Source organism: Oryctolagus cuniculus, chromosome 3 (assembly GCF_964237555.1).
Source record: "Oryctolagus cuniculus chromosome 3, mOryCun1.1, whole genome shotgun sequence".
In the NCBI taxonomy this organism is placed as follows: Eukaryota; Metazoa; Chordata; class Mammalia; order Lagomorpha; family Leporidae; genus Oryctolagus; species Oryctolagus cuniculus.
This window is the reverse complement of record NC_091434.1, coordinates 64,507,284-64,532,531: the sequence shown is the minus strand read 5'-3', so window position 1 is coordinate 64,532,531 and position 25,248 is coordinate 64,507,284. Positions and strand designations below refer to the sequence as shown.

The following is a 25,248-nucleotide window of genomic DNA, read 5'->3' as shown; positions in this document are numbered from 1 at the left end:
TATTGTCTTAATTAAAAGTGTTTAGGCCAGTAACTGTTTTCTAAAGCTGCTAGACCCAGAAATGGAAGCATAATTATATCATTTAAAATTATACAGCTGCTCCACTGAAGAACTAAAAAGTCATGAATTAACACAAATTAAGGAGAAGATGAGACGAGAAGGAAGGCATATAAATGAGTAAAATTCATCTTTTGTGGAGAGAAGTCAATAGCTGCTGTCTTTTTGAAAAATCAAGGAAGAGAAGTGCAGGCATATTATTTATTTAGAGTTAAATTAGAAGCCACTGGAAGAACTAAAATATAAATTTATTAACAGTGACTTCCTCTGGAGGATCACTGGTGTAGGAGAAGGGGTTAGAACGAAGGCATAATTTGACGTAAACTTGGCTGGAGAAGATCTGGCATTCCAGAAATATATGGGTCATTAACCTCGTGATGGCATCAGGAAAGCAATATAATCTTGGGCTGTGTTAAGGCAAGTGAAGTAACCCTGGGGAGCTAGGAAATAATCCTGGTATAAAACTCATCATAGGTCAGGCTTATTTGAATATTACACTTTGGGTAACTTCAAACATGTGTGTGAAAATTGCATAGAATTCATGCACGGAAAGAGGGAAGTGACGCCTGGGAGTGGAGTGTGTACACACAAGGGAAGGAGGCGGGTTGTTTATCCTGGAGAACAGAAGGCTGCCGGGAGACAAAATGAGCAGCCTGTGGGCAGTGAGGGGGACCTTGGGGGACACCACCCAGCTGGCTCCATCTCACTGGGCCGAGCAGAAGAAAATGGGTTTAGCCCGCATAAGGGGAGAGTCTGGGTGTTTATTATTATTATTATTATTATTATTTTTTGCTTGGGGGGAAGAGAGAGTGAAAGCAAGAGAAAGAACTTTCACCTGCTGATTCATTCTCCAAATGCCCGAATTTGTTGGGACTTGGCTAGGCTGAAACCAGGAGCTGGGAACTCCGTCAGGACATCCCACAAGGGTGGCAAGAACCCAGGACTTGAGCCATCCCTGAAGCATCTCTGGTGTCCCCATTAGCAGGAAGCTAGAGGGAAGAATCAGAGCTGAGAGCGGAGCCCAGGCCCCTGATATGGGGGACATGGGTGTCAGAACTGCTAGGTCAAATACCCATTCCTAGAGCCTGCTTTTAAGACAAAGGAAGACTCATTGATCTGTTAGTGAGACTGAACTTGGGAACAGGGCTGTCCCAAGGACTTTTTGGAGGACTTCAAAAATAGGAACTAATCATTTTCAAAATAAGGGCTTGTAGCAGACTTGAAATATTTTTAGAGATGTAGCAAGCACATCATGTAGCTAGATGTCTATGGTTTTACATATGGAGAAAGGTTAATGACAAAGTAGTCTGCAGAGTCCCACCTTGGCTGTAATTCCCAGGTAATATCTCATTATGGGGAAAAATCAATAGTCACAATTTTTTTTCTTTGAAGTACTATGCTAACTACTGGTTCCTTTAAAATATTTATGCACACACATATGCATGTTACTTTATATATCATGTTTTCTAAGAAATTTATGTATTCTTAGAAGTAGAGTTATCAATTTCTTATTGGTGTCATTATTAAACTGTAAGGGTGCTTCAAAAAGTTCATGAAAAGTGGAACTAAAAATTAAGTATATTTTGGTGCAGAAATTTTGAAATCCGTACATATAAGAGGGCTTCAAAAAGTTCATGGAAATGTGTATTATGGAAAACCACCGTGGGTTTCAAAAAATTTTGCACTATATGAATACATATACAAGAAACACACACATATAAAGGTAAAGCAGAGATGCAAATAAACTTACCTTTCAATTCCATTTTTCCATGAACTTAAACATTTTTTAAAATTAACTTATTTTTATTTATTTAAAAGGTAGAAAGTAGAGGTAGAGAAATGTCACAGCCAGCACTGGGCGAGGCTGAAACTTGATGCCCAGAACTCAGTATGAGTCTCCCACGTGGGTGACAGAGGCCCAAGTACTTGCGCCACCACCTGCCTCCTGTGCATTAGCAGGAATCTGGAATTGGAAGCAGAGGGGAGATTTGAACCCAGACAGAAGTGGAAGTGGCGTAGCCAGGACTCGAACCAGCACCCATATGGGATGCCAGAGCTTCAGGTGGCAGCTTTACCTGCTACGCCACTACGCCAGCCGCAGCATGCTTACGTTTTAAATCCTTTTCTGCCCACTAACTCTTTGCTGGTTGCAGAGTTTTGACCCTATCTGCCGGGAGCGCATACATGAACTTCACATAAACACTCCCTGGCTCTGCACATTGAACTCAGAGAACTTCAGCACCAGAAGGAAGCATTAGGAGTTAGTAAATGTTCAGGATTTCACCTACAGATAAAAAACTAAATGGGTTGTCCAAGCCCATCTACCTGCTTCCTGGCAGAACTAAAGACTGGAACTCGGGTTGTCTATTTCCCAGGATCCTGCTGCTTCCTGCAGCAAGCATGGTCAGAGAAGCCAATAGCAGCTGTACATTCTTATCAGCCCTCCCTGTTCTCTTCTAATCTGAAGTTGTCAGGTGCACCAAAGCAGTCTCTGGTTAGCCACATTTGTTGATAGTCTAGTATTTAAGGAAAGTTGCTATTAGTAGATATTCTGTGTAGCATAGCAAATAGATTTATAGTATTTATATATAGTAAGCAGAGATTTATATAAGGAGATCTATGCAGACAAAAAGTTACTTTATGACACCAACCAATTTTATTTAATCTCTCATTTTAGTTTCTGAAATTCTTAAATGGCAAATTATTCTTGTCCTTTCAGTTTTCAATTTCCTTGTCTATAAAACAGTCATGTGAGGTGGTCTTTGAGTTCCTTTCAAATCCTGATAATCTTGAATTTTGAGTCTCTGCATGTGGGTTTTCAGAAGAGCTAAGACTTAGGTACCTAATTTAGAATATTTCACAATGAAGCCATCTAAGATGCGTAATACACACAGTGTAGGCTCCCCTGGGGGTGCCGAGATAAGATGTAAGAAAGCACCCATGCAACTGAGTTATCTCCCAAGCCTAAAGCCACCTTCAGACCCATGAGCGTCAATGCTTTCATCCAAAGTGATTTTATTTCCAGAAAAGCGATGGAGCAGAAGTAAAGAAGACTCAAAGGCCACTAGCGACAGGGGAAAGTGGCTAGTGGTAAAACGTCCAGGGCCTTTTTATTTTTTTTTTTAAAAGCTAGATTTATTCATTTATTTGAAAGAGTTACAGACTTGGAGGGAGAGAGAATCTTCCATCTACTGATTCACTCTCCAGATGGCCACAACAGCCAGGGCTGGGTCAGGCTGGAGCCAGCAGCCAGGAGTTTCTTCCAGGTCTCCCACACAGGTACATCTGGCATCTTCACTTCTCTCCTGAGCACTTTTCTCCCACGCTGGTCTTGGTCTAATGTGTGACCAGTTTAACCACAGGGAATACGAAGGGACACACGCATGAGGCTTTGGGGATGGGAAACAACAGAACTGGAAGTCACTTGTCCAGTTACAGTGTCAACCAAGGATTTTGACAGCGTAGTTCATTCATATAGAGTGTATATCTATGGCATCAGCGGTGGGACTCTAAGTGCATAAATATTCGCTGACATGAAAACAAGAGTACTTCTAAAAGTTCATGGAGCAGATGGTGCTGTGGCGTAGCGGGTAAAGCTGCAGCCTGCAGTGCCGGCATTCCATATAGGTGCTGGTTGGAGTTCCAGCTGCTTCACTTTGGATCCAGCTCTCTGCTATGGCCTGGGATAGCAGTAGAAGATGACCCAAGTTCTTGGGCCCCTGCACCCACGTGGGAGACCCAGAAGAAGCTCCCGGATCCTGGCTTCAGATCGGTGCAGCACTGGCCGGTGCGGCCATCTGGGGAGTGAACCAGTGGATGGAAGAGTGCTCTCTCTCTCTCTCTCTCTCTCTCTCTCTCTCTCTGCCTCTCTGTAACTGCCTTTCAAATAAATAAATAAACCTTGAAAAAAGTCCATAGAAAGATGGAATTAAAAGTATGAATTTATTTTGATGTAATTTGTTTTGAAATCCATCTATAGTTTTTTCATAATATGTATTTTCCATGTTTTATGAAAACAGTTTTTGTACAAAAACAACCTCATACTTTTATTTCCATTTTCCAAAAATTTTTCAATATACCTCCTAGTAGATTCTAAACTCTCATTCTAGTTGCTGCATGATCTTCTTTAACACTCCTGTTGTGACTTGTGCAAGGAAATGGCTTTAAAATGCCCCTCTTGAGCTGGGGGAGATGGAGGGAAGCAGATCCCTGGGTGGACCAGGGCAGCAAAATATTACTCTCTAGTAGTGTTCCGAGTCTGTCCAGGACAGCCCACCCACCGTTCTAGTTATTTTCACACTTGACACCATCTTCAGTTGTAGAAGCTTGAAAACATCACAGAGGCTCTCCGTACTCTAGATAGGTAGCCTGGGGACACACACACATTACATGTTTATGTATTTATAAATGCATATATTCTGTGTTGATATGTAATACGTGTAATACATACATACTGTATGGTACATATACGAGAAACACACACACAAACACACATAAAGGTAAAGCAGAGGTGCAAATTTGAGAAGCCAGGAGAACTTATATAATCACGACGTCTGGGGAGGATCAGGAGGAGGGAAGAGCCCACTGGGGAGGGTGGGCGGGATGTTTTGGAGGAGTTTTAGACAAGAAGAGCATTTGCAAAAATTGTCGCTGGTTGTGAGCTTTGGGGACGGCATGCGAGCAAGAAGAGTTAGAGGCACTTTGTTGGGTAGTCTTCCCTGCCAGATCTCTTCATCACTGCCCACGCACAGCAGTCCATGTGACCCTTCTGTGGACTTGGGAGACGCCCTACTAGGTGGGAACTAACTTGAACAGTCTGTATTTAGCTGCAAACACTTACATTTAGAAGAACAGAAAGGCAGGACACTATGTTGAACACACTGCTCCACACTCCATCCCTGCTATCTCAGTTGCAATCGTCCCTTGGGGTCTAGTTTACTTAATAACTGTAAAAACCAGTAAAGGTTGTGCTGAATGCTATGTGAAACAAAACAAAACAAAGTGCCTGTAACAAAGAAACAGGAGCACTCTAGCCAGCGTCTAATTCTGGAAAATCATAATTTCTCTGGGTCTTGTTTTCTGTGTCTATAATCTGAAATTCCTGTGATTCCAAGCAGCTAGGCATTAATCTTATGACTACCACACCTGTACCACAAATGTATCTTGCAATGGTAGTGGTGCTATGTTTGTCGAAAATTGTTTGAATGAGAAGTTGATAGATAAGACAATTTCTGGTATCAACCAAGAAAGCACTTCCAGGCACTTGATGAGAGCGAACGAGAGGAAGCATGCCCTCCTAGCTTCACTGTGGAATCGGTCCCGTCCTGGGGCATGGTCCAGATCCTACCATGGAAATAGTAAGGGAGTGGGGCTGTGCTTTGGCCAATGGGAACCTGCGGCAGTTTTATGCTTCCCTCCTTGGGAGGTGGAAAATTCCATTCCAATGAGCAGGATTGTCCCCGTTCCCAGGACCTGGGTTAAGTGTAAGATTTCCAGTCACCCTCCTTTGTCTGACTCAGAGTTCATCGAAGACCCCCTCCTTAGGACCGGCTTGCCAGTTAGATCTGTCCACAGGGAGAGAACAGCTGGAGTATTCTGGTTCCTGTGACAGTTATAGCTCATTGTAAATTTTTTACAAAGAAGAATAGATATTAATGTGGACAAGGAATTTAAAGAGATAGAACATGCTAGAGAAAAAGGGTAGAGTGGAGGAGAAGCAGAGAATTGGACCAAAAGGGCACCTTTCTGTGATCCTTAAAGCAGTGTTGTAGAACACAGGCGTGCAGGTGGGAGATTTGCAGTGTGTCGATGTACACTGGTGGGTTTGCTGTATCAGTAAGGTGGCATTTTGCAGTTCATCTCTAATAAAGAATGTGAATAACTTATTAAAGACTGCTTTGTATGTGAATAGCATTTACTGCAAATAAATAAACAGCATAATGGTCACAAACCAAATGAATAAGGATCAATTTAAAAGCTGGAACTAGAGGAAGTTATTGAAGAGAGATCTTGATTGAGAATTAAAAATTCTTCTGTTTAGAATGACATAATTTTCTTCTTGAACTAGTACTAATGACAGAAAAACTTGAACTTTCCAGAGTTGAATAGGTTTCCAGAGACCTCTGTCAATATATGAAGCAATAGTAGCTAGCAGGGGAACTATACTTCTTAAAGGTCATTTAAAATGTATTATAACAACTATGAAATAACAATGCAGACTTTTATCTATTTCTTAAACCTCAAACTAAATGTCTTCAAGATGCATAAACACAGGTAGCCTCAATAAAAAATAAAAAGGTGGGGGGACTACTTAGCAGCCTCAGAAGAGTATAATTACAGAAGCCCAATTTGGGCATAATGCAATTATTTTCAGATATGTTTATAATTTGCATTTGGTAGCAAGATTGGGTTATTAAGCATACAACTTACCACCCTTAATAATCATATTAGCAGAAATAAAATGTCCAGAAACTTTAGGAAGTTGATTAGTAATCTACATTTTGTACTAATGGGAGGGGGGCTTATTGTAGATTATAAATACACAAGATAAAAGTCCCAGGTTACTGAGTGCAAAAAAATAAACTTTCACATATTGTGACAGGCATTGCTTGGTCTGAACTATTTATAATACTTTAGAGTGTACTAGCACTTTTTTTGGTAATATAAAAAGCAATAGAATCTTAGTAATATGAGGTCCCAATGGAGATATTTGCTATTAAATTGTTGCTGAGTGTGCTGAGGTTTGGGGGAGAATTATCGAGTTTGCAGATTAGCAAAGCAGGTTTTGGCAATGTTTTAAAATTGAATCAGTGATGCCTTAAAATGGGGTGTATTTTAAGGATTCACAATAAGAATTTTAAAATAGATGAAGAGATTGGCTTGTTATCCTCAAGCGGTATATGGTAATTAGTGTTTTTATGTAAACTAATTTCATGTTTGTCTACAGGTTTAAGCGTACCCAAGCAAGGGAATAGGGAGTGAGGCAGAGTTCAGGAGAGACTAATTGAAAATGAGGTGTGGTATTAATTTTAAATAAGTATTTTCCAATTTTCTGCTTTTTTATTTGGTCTTTCCATTTCAACCATTTCCAGAGCTGCAAACACAACATGACTCAATGATGTGAAAATAGCCTTTTCTAATTCTGAATTTGGTTTGATTTCACCGCTCATGTTGCCAGTGCGAAGTCTCTTTTCTGTTTGGCTTCTGTAGTCTTTGTAGCCACCATAAAAGGAGGGATCTGCCCCAAGGATCCCTTTGTCACGCCCATAGGGAATCTTTCATTTGTGTCGCTATGAGTGAGGCTGCCCCAATATAATAAAGCTAATTGTTGATGGCAGAAATGTTCAGTCTAACCTCTTATTTGTGTCCACCGGTTTTAGAAATGAAAAGGACAGTGCTGTAACAGAATTCTTTATAGTTGCCTCGTGGTCTAATTATTTTAATTAGCCTGTGCTCCACCTAGGATTACTAGTGGTGAAGAGAGAGTTCCTGGAAGCTCAAGAAGAAATACTGGTAGTTTTGCAGCAAAACTTTTCAGCAGTTGTCTTTAATTTAGCATAATTACTTAGGGGTGGGTATTTGGTCCAGCTGTGAAGGTGCCTCTTAGTATGCTTGAATCCAATAGTGGGGTGCCTGGCTTCAGGTCCTGGCTCTGCTTTGTATTCCAACTGCCTGCTAATGTGCACCCTGGGAGGCAGCAGATGATGATGATTCAAGTTCTTGGATACCTTCCACCCACGCAAAAGATCCAGATTGAGTTCCCAGCTGTTGGCTTCAGCTTGGCCCAGCCCCGCCTGCTGTGGGTATTTGAGAAGTGAACTAGCTGATGAAAGATTTCTCTCTGCCTTTCAAATAAAGTAAAACAAGTAAATAAGTAAGTAAGGAAATAAAACAATTGTTTAAACCAGAGTTAGTTATGAGGTCAAATATTTCGGTTTTGATTTGCAATGGTCCTGAGAAATTATCCAGTTTAACTTCTTATCTTCAGAGAGATTGTGCTAAAAAATGGTTCTTTGAAAATGGTTCATTGAAAAATGGTTCTTTCTGCCTTAGCTTTAGTAGAAGTTTTCCTTCCTTTGAATTTTGGATACTATCTGAGCTGAACATTTGACGGTTAGAATTGGTTGCCCCGTATTGTAATTTTATGCAAGTGTCCTATCTCCTGAACCAGAGTGCCAGGCTCTTCCTTATCAAAGCACACATACGCCAAACTCCCCATTTCCTACAATAGTGATCATTTTCCTTCAAGGGTGACCATATAAACTTTTCTTGAAATCTATGCTATTCCTTCTATTGATATTTGATCAACAACATGAATTTTAAAATATGTCTCTCTGCCTCAGGGCATGGTTGTTTAGCCTCGTGGTTAAGATGTCTGAATCCCGTATGGGAGTTCCTGGGTTCTGTATCTGGCTCCTGACTCCGGCTTCCTGCCTCTGCAGACCCAGGGAGGCAGCAGTGATGGTGCAGATATTCGGGTTCTGGCTATCCACACAGGAGACACGGACTGTGGACCCGACCATTGTGGGTGTTTGTAGACTGCAACAGTGGACGGGGGCTCTGTTTCTCAAGTTAAATAAATTAAAAAGAGATGCTTGAGACCTTGGAGGTATTCTAGTCTAATCTCTGTTTTATGGATAATGAAACTGAGTGAGGCTCAGCATTCAAGATCGTTTGTCTAGGGCACATGTCTAGCATTTGACAAAAGTCGGGGAATTCCAGTTTTATTAGCTGCTCAGATGTTAATACCGGTGTGTGCACCCTGCTTTGGGATTGAGCTTCACAGAGTCTACCCCTACTCTCCTTCAGTTTGTTGATTTGAATACATGAACAGTGTCTGAGATGCCAGCCCAGTGTTCTTCCTTTACACAACCACTGATCGCATACTTTGTAATGCTACAACTGTGCTGTTCTATCAGTCAGTAGCTCTTGAAAATAATTTACAACATCCAAGTAATCTACAGCCTATTGACTGTGTGATCTTTTTCCTCCAAATTCCATCTTTTTTAGGTTGCTCATGATGCAGGGTTTGGGGAAGAAATCTTCATCATTCACAGCTGATGCAGACTGAGAGCGCCAGGTCAGTGAACCTGTACATCTGTATCAGCTGGGGACGCAGGGCCATTGGAAGCATTCTCAGACATGCAGCTCAGCAAGCCTGGGGCTCCCTGCTGTTTCATAATTTCTCCCTTAAACCAAACATTTCATTGAGTTTGTTGTTCAGTCATGTCTTATGTTGGATTAGGAGTGTATTTGTTCAAAGCTCAGCTCCATCCCTGTCCAGGCTCTTGGCATATCCCACATAGGATAGCTGCCTTCCAGGCTTGACTGGTCAGTAAGATGCTGCTGGGAGAGTTGTGTGATGCAGAGTTTTCTCTTGTGACAGATGTTATCTCATTTCTTTTTTTTTTTTTAACGTGTAGGAAAAGCGCCACCCATTTTCTCTGACCAACTTAAAAAAAAAAAAAAAGATGAAAAGATCTTCCCAGCACGAATAATAGCAAAAAGCACATGACAATCTAAGCTTTGTGAACTCTCAGACAGCTGGGGTGCCCAGCAGCACTGTGATTTTCTTAAACAACTTTAGAGCACCATGTGTGTGTGATCAGAGTAGACTATGATCTTAAACAGCCCTGGTGTCACGTGGGGAGTTTCCATTTCTTGACCAAATTGACTTTCTGGTTGGAAATTAGCATCCCATCATAAACAGCAGCTCTTGTACAGGCAGGTTAGCTACAGCCTTTGCTGTCATTTGAAACATGTCCTCTTTTGCTTCTCCTAACTTCAGTGCCGTGGAGTGTAGCTTGGACCTGGGGACCAAGTGATTCTAAAGTTGTTCCGGGAAGGAGAATCCAGTGAAGCATTTAATAGTGAAAACTCGGATAAAAGTGCAGCCCATGTCAGCATAGAAACAAATAGAAGCAGATGGGGAAAACCTTACCTGTAGTCAATAACATACCCAGAAAACTGCAGCCCTCAGGAGGAGGACCAGGTGGGTTTTCACTACCTTTGTTTCAGGCAGTTTTGAGAGTAGTAAGAGGTGATCTTGCTTGTGCTTGTAGGTCTCATTCACTTTGAGGGTGGGCTGAGAAGCCAGGTTCTGTGGTCTACCCATTACCTTACCTTGGCATTTTATGAACTAGCAAAGTTTCCAGAAATAGTTTGAAGACCAACAGAGAATTGCCAGCTCCCTCCCACTTGGAGGCCAGTGAAGAGAGTCAGCACACGCAGTCTCTTTATTCCCATGTTTCATGCAGGAGGGGAACTTTCCGTACTGCAATATGAGACGACCATGATTGAAGAATGAAGTACTTCAAGTGGAATAAATTGAAATTTAGGAAAGAGTCCCTGTAAAAAATTCTGTTCTGGACCTGTGAAAATATCTGTGTAGCGCTGCCTTTCGGGACTCACTGTTTCAGACTGAGCAGCATGTAAAACTCCCTCTGCTTATGACAGGGCACAGCTTTGTTCCCAGCCCAGGGCAATTTTCTGTGTGCTTGATGTCTCTCTTTAAAATTCATATTGCAGTGTTGCCAGTGCTGGCTGGAGCCTTGTTCAGTAGTTTTGGTGGATGCTGTTGGTACTACCATCATCCATCCATTTGTTCATTTGCTTACATTTAACAAACATAGGCCTGAGCTATGTGCTGGAAAGAGAATAAGATAAACTTGCTATCCTCGAGGAGTCTTCACTTCCTTTTCAAGAGTCTATAATATTTTTAAATATCTTGTTTTTGGTGCCGTGAAGGTTTATACAGAACTCAAGCAGAAATTATAAAATGAGTGTTTGTATAGATCCTGGATATAGGTTTATTGGAGAGTGAGTCTCTGCCTCTTTTTTTTTTTCTTCTATACTATTCAATGAGACTTCATCGTTGGTAAGGAATGTAGAATAAATTCACCTAGATAAAGTTCTTTTTCTTAACTTTTATTTAATAAATATAAATTTCCAAAGTACAGTTTATGGATTACAATGGAGATAAAGTTCTGATAATGAAATTTAGATAACAGAATCTAATGTCATTTATGGCTTCAAAATCCAGGAACACTTAGAGAGTACTCAACTCATGGCATCCATTCACTTAGTCATCGCAGTTTAAGGATTGTTCCTCTCTCTCCCAACTTCTTTCAAAGTAACCCAACCACTAAGAGCAACAACCCTAATTAAAAAAAAAAAAAAAAAAAAAAAAGAGAGAGATAAATGAGGAAAAGCTCTTTAGTGGAAAATAAATTTTTCAGATTCACTTTATGCAATGATGAAATTAAGTAAATATTTACCAAATATTAGTTTGTGTTGTGTAGATACAGTCTTTGATTGGTGGGTAAAATTTTTTGCAGCTGATGAGACTAAGCAATTACTTTTGTTTTGAAGACAACAAAGTGTATTCAAAGTCTTCCTCAGTTAAATTCAACAGTTGGCATATTTAAAATGGAAAGGTTTTTATGGATGTTTTTAATGCACTTCAAAGGTATGTTACCCACTGTACAAATTACTGTCCACAATTCCAGGTGAAACCCAAGGAGTCTTCAGACAACCTTGACATTATCACATACTGGCATTGTGCTGCTACCTATGAAGACCAAGCATGTGTTTGGCTAATGGATAAATGCATGAATTCAATTAATGGGTTAAATTAATGATCACATCCTCTTGAATTTGTATTCTGCTGTATACTTTGTGATCTCAAATTTATCCTTGCAATAACATTTTGAGTAAAGAAGAAATTAGCATGTTGGATCCCAATTTAAAGCTTTGAAGTCACCTAATATGTCCTTGGCCTACAGTTGAAACCATGATAGAAATGTGTTAGAAGTGTAAATAATTAGAAAAACAGAACAAAAAGAAATAGTGAAATGCATGTAAAACAATTAATAAAGTAAAAATAAGCTAGAGATCTTAACAGTGTTTAAAAGCTAGTGCTACTACCTTTTTGTTTTGTTTTTAAGATTTATTTTAATTTGAAAGGCACAGTTCCAGAGAGAGGGAGAGACAAAGAGCCATCCTCTGGTACGCTCCCAAAATGGCTACAACAACCAGTGCTGAGCCAGACTGAAGCCAGAATCCAGAAACTCCATCTAGGTCTTCCACGTAGGTACAGAGCCCCAAGCACTTTGGCCATCTTCCGTTGCTTTCCCAGGCACTTTAACAGAGTTGGATTGGAAATGGAGCAGCCAGAATTTGAACAAGTGTCCACATGAGCTGCTGTGTTGCAGGTAGCAATGTAGCTCACTACACCACAACACTGGAATGAGATGCTATTATTTTTCTACAGTCTGAGGACGGAGTTGACCCTTAGCTTTCCTATCCTCCCCAGAAATACAGTGAAAATATCTAGAGTCACAATCAAATATTTATACCAAAGCTTCAATGCAAGTAGCTGAGATGACTGCAAGTTACCCAGCCAGAAAGCTGTCTTTTATTTATGTTTCCTGGTCGGAGCCCTGGCCTTGGTCTAGATGGATATCAGAAGAGTAGTGGTGGGAAATGCTCCCAGATAACCCATCTAAGGACTCCCAAACTGACCGCTCATGTGGCTCTCCTGCTTTGCAAGAAAGGCTTCTTTGAGCAACGAGAGGCAAAAACGTAGAGGGCCACTCCATTCAAGTCCCTGAACAGCCCAGTTCTCCATTTTGTTCTCAGAACTCCAACAGCCGCCCAGATCAACAATTGCTGTGAGTGCTAAGACATATCACAGAAAAGGGCATTTCAGCTGCCCTGTGCTGATAGGTGTTAGGTGTGGTGAATGTTATGGTGATGCTAAATAAATTAGTGAATTCCTTGTTTTGGTTGTTTATTTTCTTGGGCAGTTTACATACTTGTAGTAAAATGAAGTTCCACTAAATTCACAGGGTGGTTATCTACCCCCCCTCAAAAACAAAAGAGGTATGCACCTAAAATGCATGACCCTGGCTGTGTGCTAAGGCTTGGTGCCCCAAGTGGAGGCTTCCCAGTTCCCAGTCTCAGTGTCCCAAGGCACAGTCAGGCTCTGTGGGATCTTATTCTTTCAAAAGTAAATGCAAAAGAGATTTTTAAAAGATATTAAAAAGAGGACTCTTTCAATGTTTTCCAGAGGTAAGTGGGAGGGAAAAACACCCAATATATTTTTTCCACAGAGACATCTATTTATCGAGGGGCTGTTGAACAATTAATCAGAATTATTTTCAAGCTCGCCTCAGGGGACTGTGTGACTTAGTAGGAGAAACATTTAAAACCAGAGCATCTGCGTTCTCGGTTCCTGTTCTGTTCCCTAATAGCTGAGACTCTCAGGGCAAATCACTTAACCCATGTCAGCCTCAGTTGCTTCATTTGCAATCAGGAATACTAACACTGTTTTTGTGAGGATTTGATGAAATAAATAGAGCAAAGGTCTTTCTGAATTTCTAAATTATAAAATGATGTCCAGACAGGCGCTATTATCAGTGATTTTTTTAAAACTTATGTTTTTGTTATAAAAACAATGTTTATTGCAGAACGTTTTATATAAGCTGTAATGTGCTGGAGACAGGGCTGTGCGGGGTGGGGAGTTGGGGGTAGCTGCAGATCCTAGCAAAGCCTGTGCCTGTGTTTCCGGGATTTGCAGCCCTAGTTTCTGCCTGTTCAGAAACTCTGTTTTGACACCATGAGTGACGACAGTCTGCCCAGAGAGCCTAAACTCCGAGGGCCATTGGAAGAGTTTTCACCAAAACATGCCTTGAAAGTGATCCACCAGCAAAACTGTAGATCCCAGAAAACCTGTGGCTCTTCCTTGTCCTGGAGAGAGAATTGCTTTAGAAACCAGGGGCTGTGCGCTAGTTCTAATCATTTGCTACTTCTTCACTTTGTTGGACTCTGTTTTCTCATCTGCAAGATGACCCGTTTAAACTAAATACTCTTTGAAGTGGATTTCATGGGTAGTTTCTGGGTTCTTGGTCATCCGTGGTTCCAGTGGGCTTGTCAAGCACCAGCACTGGCCAGCCAGGAAGGCGAGACCCACCTGATATCAGCTCAGGGCACAGCCCACAGTATTTCCAGGTGCCTTCAGTAATCTTGAACACCACTGCATGTCACCCAAACGCCAAGGAGACTGTGAGGAGACGGGCTGCTGCCCAGTTTCAAGGGTCTCCACTTGTCTCTTGTTTCCCTGGGTAGATAAAAATAGACACAAATGTGGTTAGAAAGCCAGAAGTGTGAATCGATCACATTTTTTTTTTCCTCCCAGGAGAATAAGTAAATAAATTGGGTAGAAAAGATGAGAACCAATCTGTCGATCTGGGGCAAGATAGAGAAGCAGTTGTCAGGGGGGACCAGCATTGCTTTGGCCTTGAAAGGGATCAAGAGTACGTTAGAGAGCATAGAGACATTGGGTTGCAGCCTCTAGGGACCCCCTGGAGTGTTCTAGAATGGAAAGGTCTTAAGTAGGTATATCTGAATGCAGATATACAGACTTGATGTCTTCCTACCCCATATCAGCAGGAGCCTCCACACTGGTTAAACCTGGCGTTTATATGGTATTTGGATCTTGTCAGCATTTGCTCATTAAAGCCAAGTTAATGAAAATTTGGGTCAGATTTCATAATAACACAGTAAAGAATAGAACCTTTTTCATTCTTTTAAACTTATCAGGGATATTTGCTACCAGAATATTTTCTCGGATATTAAAATATGATTCTCAGTTTATAGTTTTGCTTTCACTTTAGTGTGAGGACAGTGTGTATCAAGCTCTGAAAGACCTGGGAGGAGAAAAAAACACAAATGATTAACAGTGGATTCTTAAAAGCATAAGAAATCTAAAAAGTGGATTTCTTTGGAACAGAATGAAATATAAGTTGAAAAGGTAACTGGCCAAAGTGAGTCTGCTCTTATAATATTACTGGAATAGTCTTCCTGACTGAATCAGGAATACACTATTTTTTTTAATTAAAGGGAGGCTGATGTACTGACATTAAATTCCTCACAAATATTCTGGTTATTTAATAGTAATTTATTGTGGTCTTACTGGAAATTTTTTCCTCTTAGTTCTTAAAAGGTTTTACAGGCTCAATTAGCACCTGTACTCCTAATGATCAATATTGGTTTTTACTGTATTCATTTTAGATCTAAAAAACTTTACCTAGAACTCAAATCTCAACCATTTTAAAGCCACATACCTCATTAAAAATAATCAGGCTTACTGGGTAGACCTTCACTGCTCTCTGGAAAATGATAGATTTCTATTTGTTTGAGGTGGGTCCTTTATTCAGAAAACAAATTACAGTTCTGTGTAATATGAGCTGTTTAGATTCAGAATTGCTGGCAAAATGTTAAAGAAGAATGTGTGCATCATTTTCCAATATCTTCTTCAACTCGGGTAGCAGGGGTTATTTTTAATTATATTACAGATTCTGTTTTTAGCCTGCCTATTTATCTCTGTACTGCAGTATACCTGATGTGTCTAGGGGTTGATTCTTCTGCTCGGAACCTCCAGTGATTTCACACAGCACACTGCCTAATGGGGGACCGCAGAGGAGACCCCCGGTGTGTTAGGAGGATGTCCTTGGGGAGGATGAGAGACAGCCATCAATGTGCTGTGACAGTGAGCTGCGTGTACCCCCGGTTTTTACATTCTTAGTACACCGCCACCCCCACCCCGGCTGCCACATGCCTTGCTTTCTCTGATAACACGTGTCCCGTGGCATCCAAGAACACAAACGTTTCACCAAAACCCTCCAATTAAGTACTATAAATTGTTTTACTTAACTGTTTCCTATGATCTTTTGTGTAGCATGGAAGTTTAAAAGATCAAGGTTTTTCTGGTTTTATTTTGTTTCCTTGTTTTGGTTATTTGTGGCATTCCATGGCGCTAGTAGAAACTTAAAATTATTTCTAAGGATTCTGTGTTCCAGTCACGCACTTGACAAACAGTCGAGCTACCTCGGGTTGGCCAGGAAATGTCTGCCGCCACATTAGTGATGTGATAATGGGCTTCACATATCACCTGGACATTAATAGAATGGAATCACTTACTGCTTCTGAAAGCAGCCCTGTTCTCAGCTGGTGTCCTGGAGGAGCTGTGTGAGCACAGTGAACTTCCTGTCACAGAGGTGAAAGTCAGAGCCTAAAGTCATCTTTATCGCCGGGGTGTGTGTGTGTGTGTGTGTGCGTGTGTGTGTTTTATCTTCACTTAATGAGGCCACCGATATTTGATGGAAATGACGAAAATCCAGGGAGCTGCATAAAGTGTTTCTGGGTCTCCAATCTGCTCTGCTGTGTGACATGCAAAACTTCTAATGACTGGGGACCCCTAACTTTGCCACAATAGCCCATCAAAGGTGCAGCTTTATTCTCTCATAACAGCACTGTAACGCGATCAGCAGACATATCTGCAAACTTTTCCCTGAGCTGTGCAGATGTGGCCATAAAAGGGGCCTGGATGCCATCGTGCATTTCCTACTTGCCTCTGAAAATGAATTTGCTTTCTGATTATGGCTGAGCGGCTGCCGTATAAAATTTCCTACAGGTGCACACCCACTTACAGAGAGAGCACAGTCTGCGAAAGTCAGGAGCTACAAAATGAGAACAACTCGGGACTATTATCAAAATTATCAGAGTGCCCTTTGCTTTGTAAAGATATTTGCCAAGGAATCTTACAAATAAAAGTCGTCTTTAGTGTACTAATGATATTCTACAATGAACCTCTCACATAAAATGCAGACATTGTTAAATAATTGGCTTTGTGGGTTTTTTGTGTTGGGAAGAACTGTAAGCTGGGAATTGATTTGTTGTGTGTTTATTTAAAAATTGGCCATATCTATTTTACCTGAAAAAAAAAGGCCTTGAATTTTTGGTCACAGAAGTGAAATGCATGGTTTCTAAAACTTACTTTTGCGTTTTTAACCTATTTCTCCTCTGAGGACTATGGACTTGTGAATAGCATACATTCTTCATATTACATTCAAAGTCTAATCTGGCTTTTCCAGCAATCACATGGATAGGTGTAAACAGATAAATAGTCACCATACACCATTGACTGCCATGGCTCATTTTTCATCTCTTGAAATAAAAGCCCAAGAGAATTTTTGTCAGGATAAATTGGAGATAAAAAAAAAAAAGTCCTCTTTTGAAGTGGATACTTTGAACGTGGAAGATTTGTGGAGAATTTTCTTTTGCCTTTGACTCCTTAAGAACGAGAAGTCACTACAAAATTAGAATTTTATTATATTACTCTAAACGGCAACTGTGACGCTGAATTAAAGATTTACTTTTTAGCCAAGGCTGGAGTTGTTGTGGTTTTTGTATTTTCAGATATATTATCAGATTTAACATGAAGCACAAACATTATAAATTAGTTGACTTTTTCCTTAATTAGCCATAGCTACAGTCCACTAGAAATGTTGAAAATGTGAATACTTACATTCCCCTTTACAGGAGTTTAATGACATTGTTATCTGAAATAATATCTCCTTAACGATGCTTTGAACAATGCTGCCTGTTTTTTTCCTCTGATAAATAACTCAGTCGACATCAAGACAAACAGTGCATTCAGCAAATTTTGTGATATGGAAAAAGGCAAGTTGGAGAAAGCAAGAGAACTAAACCTCTGTATCCGTTACAAACTCTGAGACGTCTTTAATGTAGAATTCACAATAGATATGTACATTGTTCATCGGAGTATTTTATTATCTCTTTCATACAACGCCATCCATCAAATATCTAAAGAAGGCAAATTACTCACAGGGCAGATCTGAAGATCAGAAATTCTGAGCTCTCAATGGTGACATCGTGAGCATAAATGAGGCAATAAATAATAACATTACTACTACTACTACTAAAGGAAGCACGTTGACCAAGTACATTGACCAGATTAGTGGTCATATTTTACAAAGATCTTATTTAAGGCCAAAAAAAGACCCTATCAGTTCTGATCTATCTGCCTTGTTTAAAACAAAATAAAACAACACTTATAGCAAATCCCTCCAGACACTTTAAATCCTACATGGGATATACCAGAATTAAGGAGCATTATATAGACTTTGGGATGGCGCAACTACAGAATTATTGTCCATTGCATTAGACAGAATGGCTTCCCCTCTAGTCAAGGATTTGGTTTTTCCCCCGTCATCAACATTTAACTCATCCTAACGGTCCAACGAGGCCAGATGTGTCAGTTTTACTTTTCCAAAGAAAATCTGTTCAAAGAAGTACGCTGTGGCATAGTGACATGCACTGCTCTTTAATACAGGTTTGTTTATTTTCCAAAATTCAATTTCACTCTATATTTATTCACTTCTTCATGGACTACTTGGGTTCACTAAAAAAAAAAAAAAAAAGAAAGAAAAGAAAAAATACTTTATACGTGCCACATGCCATGGACTCATGGCATAAATTACACGATGTGAATTCAAATACACATCCTTTCCCCATCCATTTCCATTCTCAGTGCCAACTTTGACTTAATAAACAATGACCTTGAGCTTAGCGTGAAGGAAGCATCAGCACATAATGCATGGAGCGGTGCCCCTCCTAAGAATGAAACCCTTCAGAATGGCCAAGGGTGAGAACAGAACAGAAGCAGCAAGAGCAGAATGTGGAGCCAAGGGAGTTTCAGCATCAGCAAACTGTGGCGATTTAGCCGTTCTGCTGATCGGTGTTTAAAACATGACCCCTGAATTATCCTAGAAGATACTCATGAAATGGGGACTTGAAATGGCCATGGAAGTGAACAAGAACTGAGATCTCCTGATCCATTCCTTATTGCCTACATCCCTCAGCTTCTTCAACAGCATTAATCCTTTCCATGTTTCTCAAAAGCATGTTTCAAGGATAGAAGAAATAAAGGTGGTGAGATTGCTATTTATCTAGGACTCTTTTCTGACCTGGGAGACATTGTGTGGTACCCTGGAAGAGCTTATTTATTGAATCCCCAATTGAATTGGCCTCAGAGACTTAATACAACCTCCACAGTGACCAATTTACTCATTGCAAATGAATTGCATTAGTAAAGCACTTTCCCATCTGGGAAAAAAGTTGTATCATAAATCTCATTCTCTTCAGTATCTTGGCTGTGGGGATTCCAACAAAACTAATTCAACCTTTCATAAGCAGGGAAAGTTAGGGTTTTCTTCCTACTAATTTGCTAATTTTCTCTGCCCCATGAGTCAGAACACATTAAAAATGTGACTGTGGCCGAGAACACGGACAAGGGGAGAGGTGTCCCTTTGCCTCACGCCATTCTTCACATGCCTGTGATTTCACAAGATTTGGGATTGACTTTGGCCCTAAACAGGGGCTCTGAGTTAACAACCAGAAAAATCACTTTAGTTGAGATTTACTTCTAGATCAGATACTTTCTTCTATTCTTAAAAATTTGAGTAGATTCAGCATTCTCTTGGAGTTCCAAAATCTTAGGCTTCCTACTCCTGTGCATTTCCATACAAGAAGTATTATATAGTGGGGTGTGTGTGTGTGTGTGTGTGTGTGTGTTTGTTTGGGAGCCCAGTGATCTAGATTCAGGCCATGATACTGTCATTTCTGACTTTTTGATTTTCACCAAATTAATTTCGCCTCTTTAAGCCTCAGTCATGTCTTCTGGTCCCCTGTAAAATTCAAGTAAGAATAGTAGCATGTTAGAGAGTTACATGAGATAAAAACTGATCAAGTTTGTGAAGCTCCTAGCATCGTGATTGATACATTGCAAGCCCTCACCAAGTGATTGCTCCTGTTGTTGTCATTGGACAGAACTGTTTAGGTATGTGACCCAAATTTCCTGTTCAGCCAGAAGTGGCACCCTGAGTAGAACAGAAGAATCCAGTAGACTCGCTGACATATAAACAGTGGACAATATGTGTTTTTGCTGTCTCTTGTCAACATATCCTGGGCATGAATTTTGTTCCTAACCTGTCCTGAGAGCACCAACTTATGACTTCTATGGGGAAGTCCTGTGAAATTCCTTGAAGAGCCCCTAACCATTGGAAAGGTGAGAATACAAGGAATTACTTTTAAAACAATTCAGGGTATATGTGTACATATAGATGAGCTAATAATGAATTATATACAATTTGATTATTTGATAATAGCTAACGCTCACTAAGGACCCATCAGTTGTCAGGCACTATCTTAAGACCTTTAAATAAGTTGTCTTCTTTAATACTCACAAGGATCCTAAAAGGCAGACCCTATCATTATTCTAGACTTTGAATCTGGTGTTCTAACTCTAGAGTCTGTACTGTCGACTGCTATCCTAACTGCCATCCAAAGGCAATATTGGTTGCTAACATCATTTTTAATTTATTTGAAAGGAGAACAGGGAGGGAGAGGCACAGAGAAAGAACATTCTCATCCAGTAGTTCTCTCACCAAATGCCCACAACAGCCAGGGTGGGCCAGGCCAAAGAATTCAGGAGCTGGGAACTCAATCCAAGTCTCCGATGTTGGTAGCAGGGACTACTTGAGCCATTGCTGCCACCCTGCGTCTGCATTACTAGGAAGCTGGAATCAGGAGCCAGAGCCAGGACTTGAACTCAAGCACTTGGAAGTAGGGTAGGGATGTCCCAACTGGTGTCTTAACTGATAGGCTAAATGCCCATCCCTACTAACCCAACTTTGAAGAGTACTAGATGCCTGTCAAGTACAGCCTGTCCTCTTTGAACACTTTGTCCTTTTGCTTTGCCTTCATGCTGTGTTCATTGAACACAGTTGCAGCTGCATTTATTGACAGTCATAACCCTTTACACTTTCACATAAAATTTCCAGTTAACAGACAGGTTTTATATATTTTGTTATTTAGACTCCAGTTTTACCAGGAAGTTTTAAGGTTCCCATTTCTATAATCTTAGCTAAGAAGCCACTTCTGTCTGTATTTTGCTGCTATGGAAGCTGAGTCTCAAACAGAGCCACTTCACTGCTGAGAAAAATCAGTATAATTTGAACTCAGGTCTTTGGATTTAAATAAATAGTGAAGCCATTGTTAGACTTTAAAAATCGGAACAATGCATTTTATGAGACCCAAGCAAACGAGACTTTAAACTTGATGGGTGAACCTTTGCGTCACCCCTCTGGAGCCAGCTCATTTCCAGCTCATTCAGTCAACATCATCGAGCTCCTCCCAAGTGCTAAGCATTGTCGGGGGGACAGAAATAAATCAGACACAGAGCCTGACTGCAAGGAATTTATTTGAAAGGGAAAATTAGAATCTCAAAGGCAAATTAATTAATTAATTACTTAATTTTAAAAATAGGCTATAAAAGAGGGCTGGGAGTCCAGGGGCTGGGGGTATCTTTGTGGCTGTCTTGTTGCCCTGTCAAGGGAGATGGCTGCCTTCGCCGGGTAGCGAGCTTGTGGCAGGGAAGAGCTCAGCTGGCTGACTCAAGGAAAGAGCTGGTTAAGTAGCTGGTGAGCCAGTGGGCTGAATTTGGCACAAAAATGAAAAAGAAGAAAGATTGCCTATGGATTTTATCTTTCCTACCAGCTGTTTTGGTTTCACAGATATAGTATGAACTATTCTATGAACTTAAATGAAAGGTTTCACGCACCAAATCTGAAGTTTCGTTCTCACTTTCTTCCATGTAGCTGTTTCCTTTATTTTAAAGTGAATCAACACTATTCAAGTACTGAATTGAAAACACCTTGGAGTAACACACTCAGGCAGTTTCCCTTTAAGAGAAGATTCTGGGCCTGTTTTTCAGATGGTCATTCAGTGATACAAACCTGTAAGACTGAGATAAATTGCTCCTGGAAACATTTTCCTCTTGGAAAATCACAGATGAGACTAAATGAGACATTTTATATATATAGTAGCAAACAGTCATAGGTACATTTCATTTTGAAAGTCCCATCTGTCTTGCAACCCAAACAGGTTTTGACACTGCAGACTGATTGCAGCACTTGAGGACATTCGAGAAACCAGGGATACACAGCATGGGGCTGGAGAGCATGCTGCCTTTTCACCATTTGGGCATTTTAAGAAAAGCAGAAAAAAAAATTACAGTTGTAATTATGTCTCTTGATCTATGTGACTCCTACATTTTGCAAAGTATAACTTGAACACCCCAGCCCTACCTTTAACTGCAGTTTTTGTAACAAAAGAGAAGCAGCAAAGCTTTTTGCTGGGATTAGAGTTTTAATTGATATCATTATAGCTAAAAGTTTGAACATGATGGGAATAATGACTCTGGTGTTTTTCAGCACCTTATTATTCATCTTCCATCTTTATGTCAGCTCTGAGCTCAAGTCCACAGAGTCTGTAATATTTAAATTAATAATGTAAATTTAACTGTTGCCATTAAAGAAAAGAGCTAATTAGGTCCCTGCTTGCTGACTGGCAGTATGAGGCAATGAGTAAAATGGTTTGTACTGATAGCCAACACTGCCAGGAAAATGTGAATTGTGTTCATTAGAGATTAGACAAGTCTGAGACTCCAAAGGAGGGGAAATAAAAAGTGGCTCATCTCATTATTCTAAAAAAAAAGTCAACGAAGAGATGCAAATAGCTCATCAAGCAGCTGAGAGCAAAGTTTCTGAGATGTTGTGCAATTATTTTGTGCCTTCCGTTCAATGGCTTTTTTCCCAAGCACACTGTAGAGATGCAATTTTTCTCTAGCATCAGTTAAAATGTATCTTCTTCCGTAGTTTTCATGTGCCAGCCCAGTGAGGCTAGCAAGCTAAGCTTTATCTGTTTCTAACAGCTCTTTTAAATAAGACCTAGCATTAACAACCACAGCAACAACAAGGATTGAATGGTGTTCCTGTTTGCCATTGTTCTGGGTTCAGAAAACAACCCAACAATAAGGAGCAGAAGTGGAGAGGAGAGGCAAAATAATGTTTATTTCAAATTCAGATTAGGGGTGACTATCCTGGAACTTCTAGAAGGAGAAAACTGGGGTTGAAAGCCATAAAAGGTGTAAGCACACACTCCAACAAATAGAGCAAAGCCTGGATGATGGTCAGAAACAACATTTGGCCTTTCTGATATTAGGTTTTCCTCTTGAAATGAGTATTGGCTTTCTGGCAGCTACAGGCTCACTGGAAGCTGCTTGGATTCCCTGGGGCAGCCCCAGCTGGCCCTCGTCCCCATCAGCTCTGGTACCCAGTGGGTCATTTGAACATCTACCAGGGAAGTCAGGCTGATCCAGTATGTCTGTCTGAAAGGTACTATGGAGCAATAAATGGATGTGGGACAGGAAAATGGGACTTGGCTCAACATGCTTTTTAAAAATAAGCTTTAGGGGAGCTGGTATTGTGGTACAGAGGGTAAAGCCACCACCTGTGGTGCCAGCATCCTGTATGGATGACCAGTTCATGTCCCTGCTGCTCCACGTCTGATCCAGCTCCCTGCTTATGGCCTGGGAAAGCAGTTGATGATGGCCCAAGTGCTTGGGTCCCTGCCACCACATGGGAGACCTAGATGAAGTTCCTGGCCCCTGGCTTCAGCCTGGCCCAGTGCTGGCTGTTGCAGCCATCTGAGGAATGAACCAGTGAGTAGAAGATCTTCCTCCCTCCCCTGTAACTTTGACTTTCAAAATAAATAAATCTTAAAAGATCTTGCCATCCTTTAAAAAGTAAGCTTTGAATGTAATAAAAGGTGAACAGTATGTTCAATGAGGGATAGTTTCATATTTTATGTGAAAAGACTGTTTTTAAGAAGGATGCTCTTACTCTGAGAAAACTGATTATTTATTTGGATCGCTGTAACCCAATATCTTCCTTATTTAATTTCATCAAATGACAGGTCAGACATCTGTGGTTAAGAATAGTTTCCTTTTTTAAAGATTTATTTATTTATTTGAAAGGTAGAGTCAGGGCCGGTGCCTCGGCTCAATAGGCTAATCCTCTCCCTGCGGCGCTGGCACACTGGGTTCTAGTCCCGGTCGGGGTGCCAGATTCTGTCCTGGTTGCCCCTCTTCCAGTCCAGCTCTCTGCTATGGCCCGGGAGTGCAGTGGAGGATGGCCCAAGTGCTTGGGCCCTGCACCTGCATGGGAGACCAGGAGGAAGTACCTGGCTTCTGGCTTCAGATCGGCGCAGTTCACCGGCTGTAGCAGCCATTTGGGGGGTGAACCAACGGAAGGAAGACCTTTCTCTCTGTCTCTCTCTCTCACTGTCCACTCTGCCTGTCAAAAAAAAAAAAAAAAAAAAAAAGGTAGAGTCAGAGAGGGGAGAGAGAGAGAGAGAGAGAGAGAGAGGGAGAGAGAGAGAGAATAGATCTTCCATCCACTGGTTCATTTCCCAAATGGCCAAAACAGCCTTTGCTGGGCCAGACTCAAACTAGGAGGCAGGAACTTCATCCAGGGTCTCCCATGTGAATGATAGGGGCCCAATACTTGGACTATCTCCTGTTGCCTTCCCAGGTACACCAGCAAGGAGCTGGATCAGAAGTGGAACAGCTCAAACTGGCACATGGGATGCCAGCATGGCAGGTCGTGGCTTAACCCCCTGCACCACAGCACTGGCCCCAAGATTATCTTTTTAAATTCACTCATGTCCTACTTTTCCCAAGGTTTCCCTTCCCTTCCTCCCCTTTCTGAAGTGTTGTATGACATTTCTCCAGGGTGGCTGTTCTAGTTGCTCTTCATTATATCAGGCTCTCCCACAGTGAATCATGAAGAGCACCGTTTACCACGAGCCCTGTTGAACTTCATCTGCAGTGTTGCAAGGAACTGGCCCTAAACCGACAGAGTAGGAGTCTTAATTACTAACAGGCGACACTGGCTGAAGGTGTTGGTCAAAGTATTCTTCCGGAACTTAGCTACATGGTGTCAATGGCTTCTGTTTCAGACCAAAAGAATGCTTCCTGTTTTTTTAAAACCAGGTTATTTAGCATTGCTAGAGGCATTGTTGCATGGTGTTTATAAAAAGAACAGCTGCTGAGAGGTTACAGAAGCCACACACACACACACACACAATATCATCTCATATTTAGGACAATTTCACAACTGGCTTTGTAGTTCAATCAGTTGCACTGCTTTGGAATTTAGTTTCATTATCTTTAAGATGGGCTAATAAGGCCTCACAGGTTTTTTGTAAGGATAAAAATGAATCCATATATGTAAAGTGGCTAATAGAGCAGGCTGCTGCCATCAATGAGCAGTTGCTTGTATCTACTCATTTATTATGAAACAGGAGGTTGTCACCTCTGTACTGCTGGGGTTTGGTAACCACATTCAAAGAGCCATTACCTCATTATGCGTATGTCTGAGCAAAATGAGGGGCCATTTTGAATACTCATACATCCCTTTTCACGAA

The 25,248-nt window shown here is 40.9% G+C and overlaps 1 long non-coding RNA gene across 12 annotated transcripts in view; it reads left to right on the top strand.

Annotated features, from left to right (window-relative positions):
* LOC103348788 (uncharacterized) overlaps nt 1-25,248 on the top strand; it is a 193,884-nt gene that overhangs the window by 22,475 nt on the left and 146,161 nt on the right. For 5 of the 12 annotated variants that reach the window (XR_011387239.1, XR_011387236.1, XR_011387233.1 and 2 more), the window contains exon 3: nt 19,750-19,987. The exons of 3 other annotated variants lie outside the window; for them this stretch is intronic. This is a non-coding gene — a long non-coding RNA (uncharacterized lncRNA). Of the gene's footprint in view, nt 1-9,066; nt 9,137-19,749; nt 19,988-25,248 lie in introns of all 12 variants that reach the window. 4 more of the 12 variants (XR_011387241.1, XR_011387234.1, XR_011387235.1 and 1 more) reach the window with 1 other exon arrangement.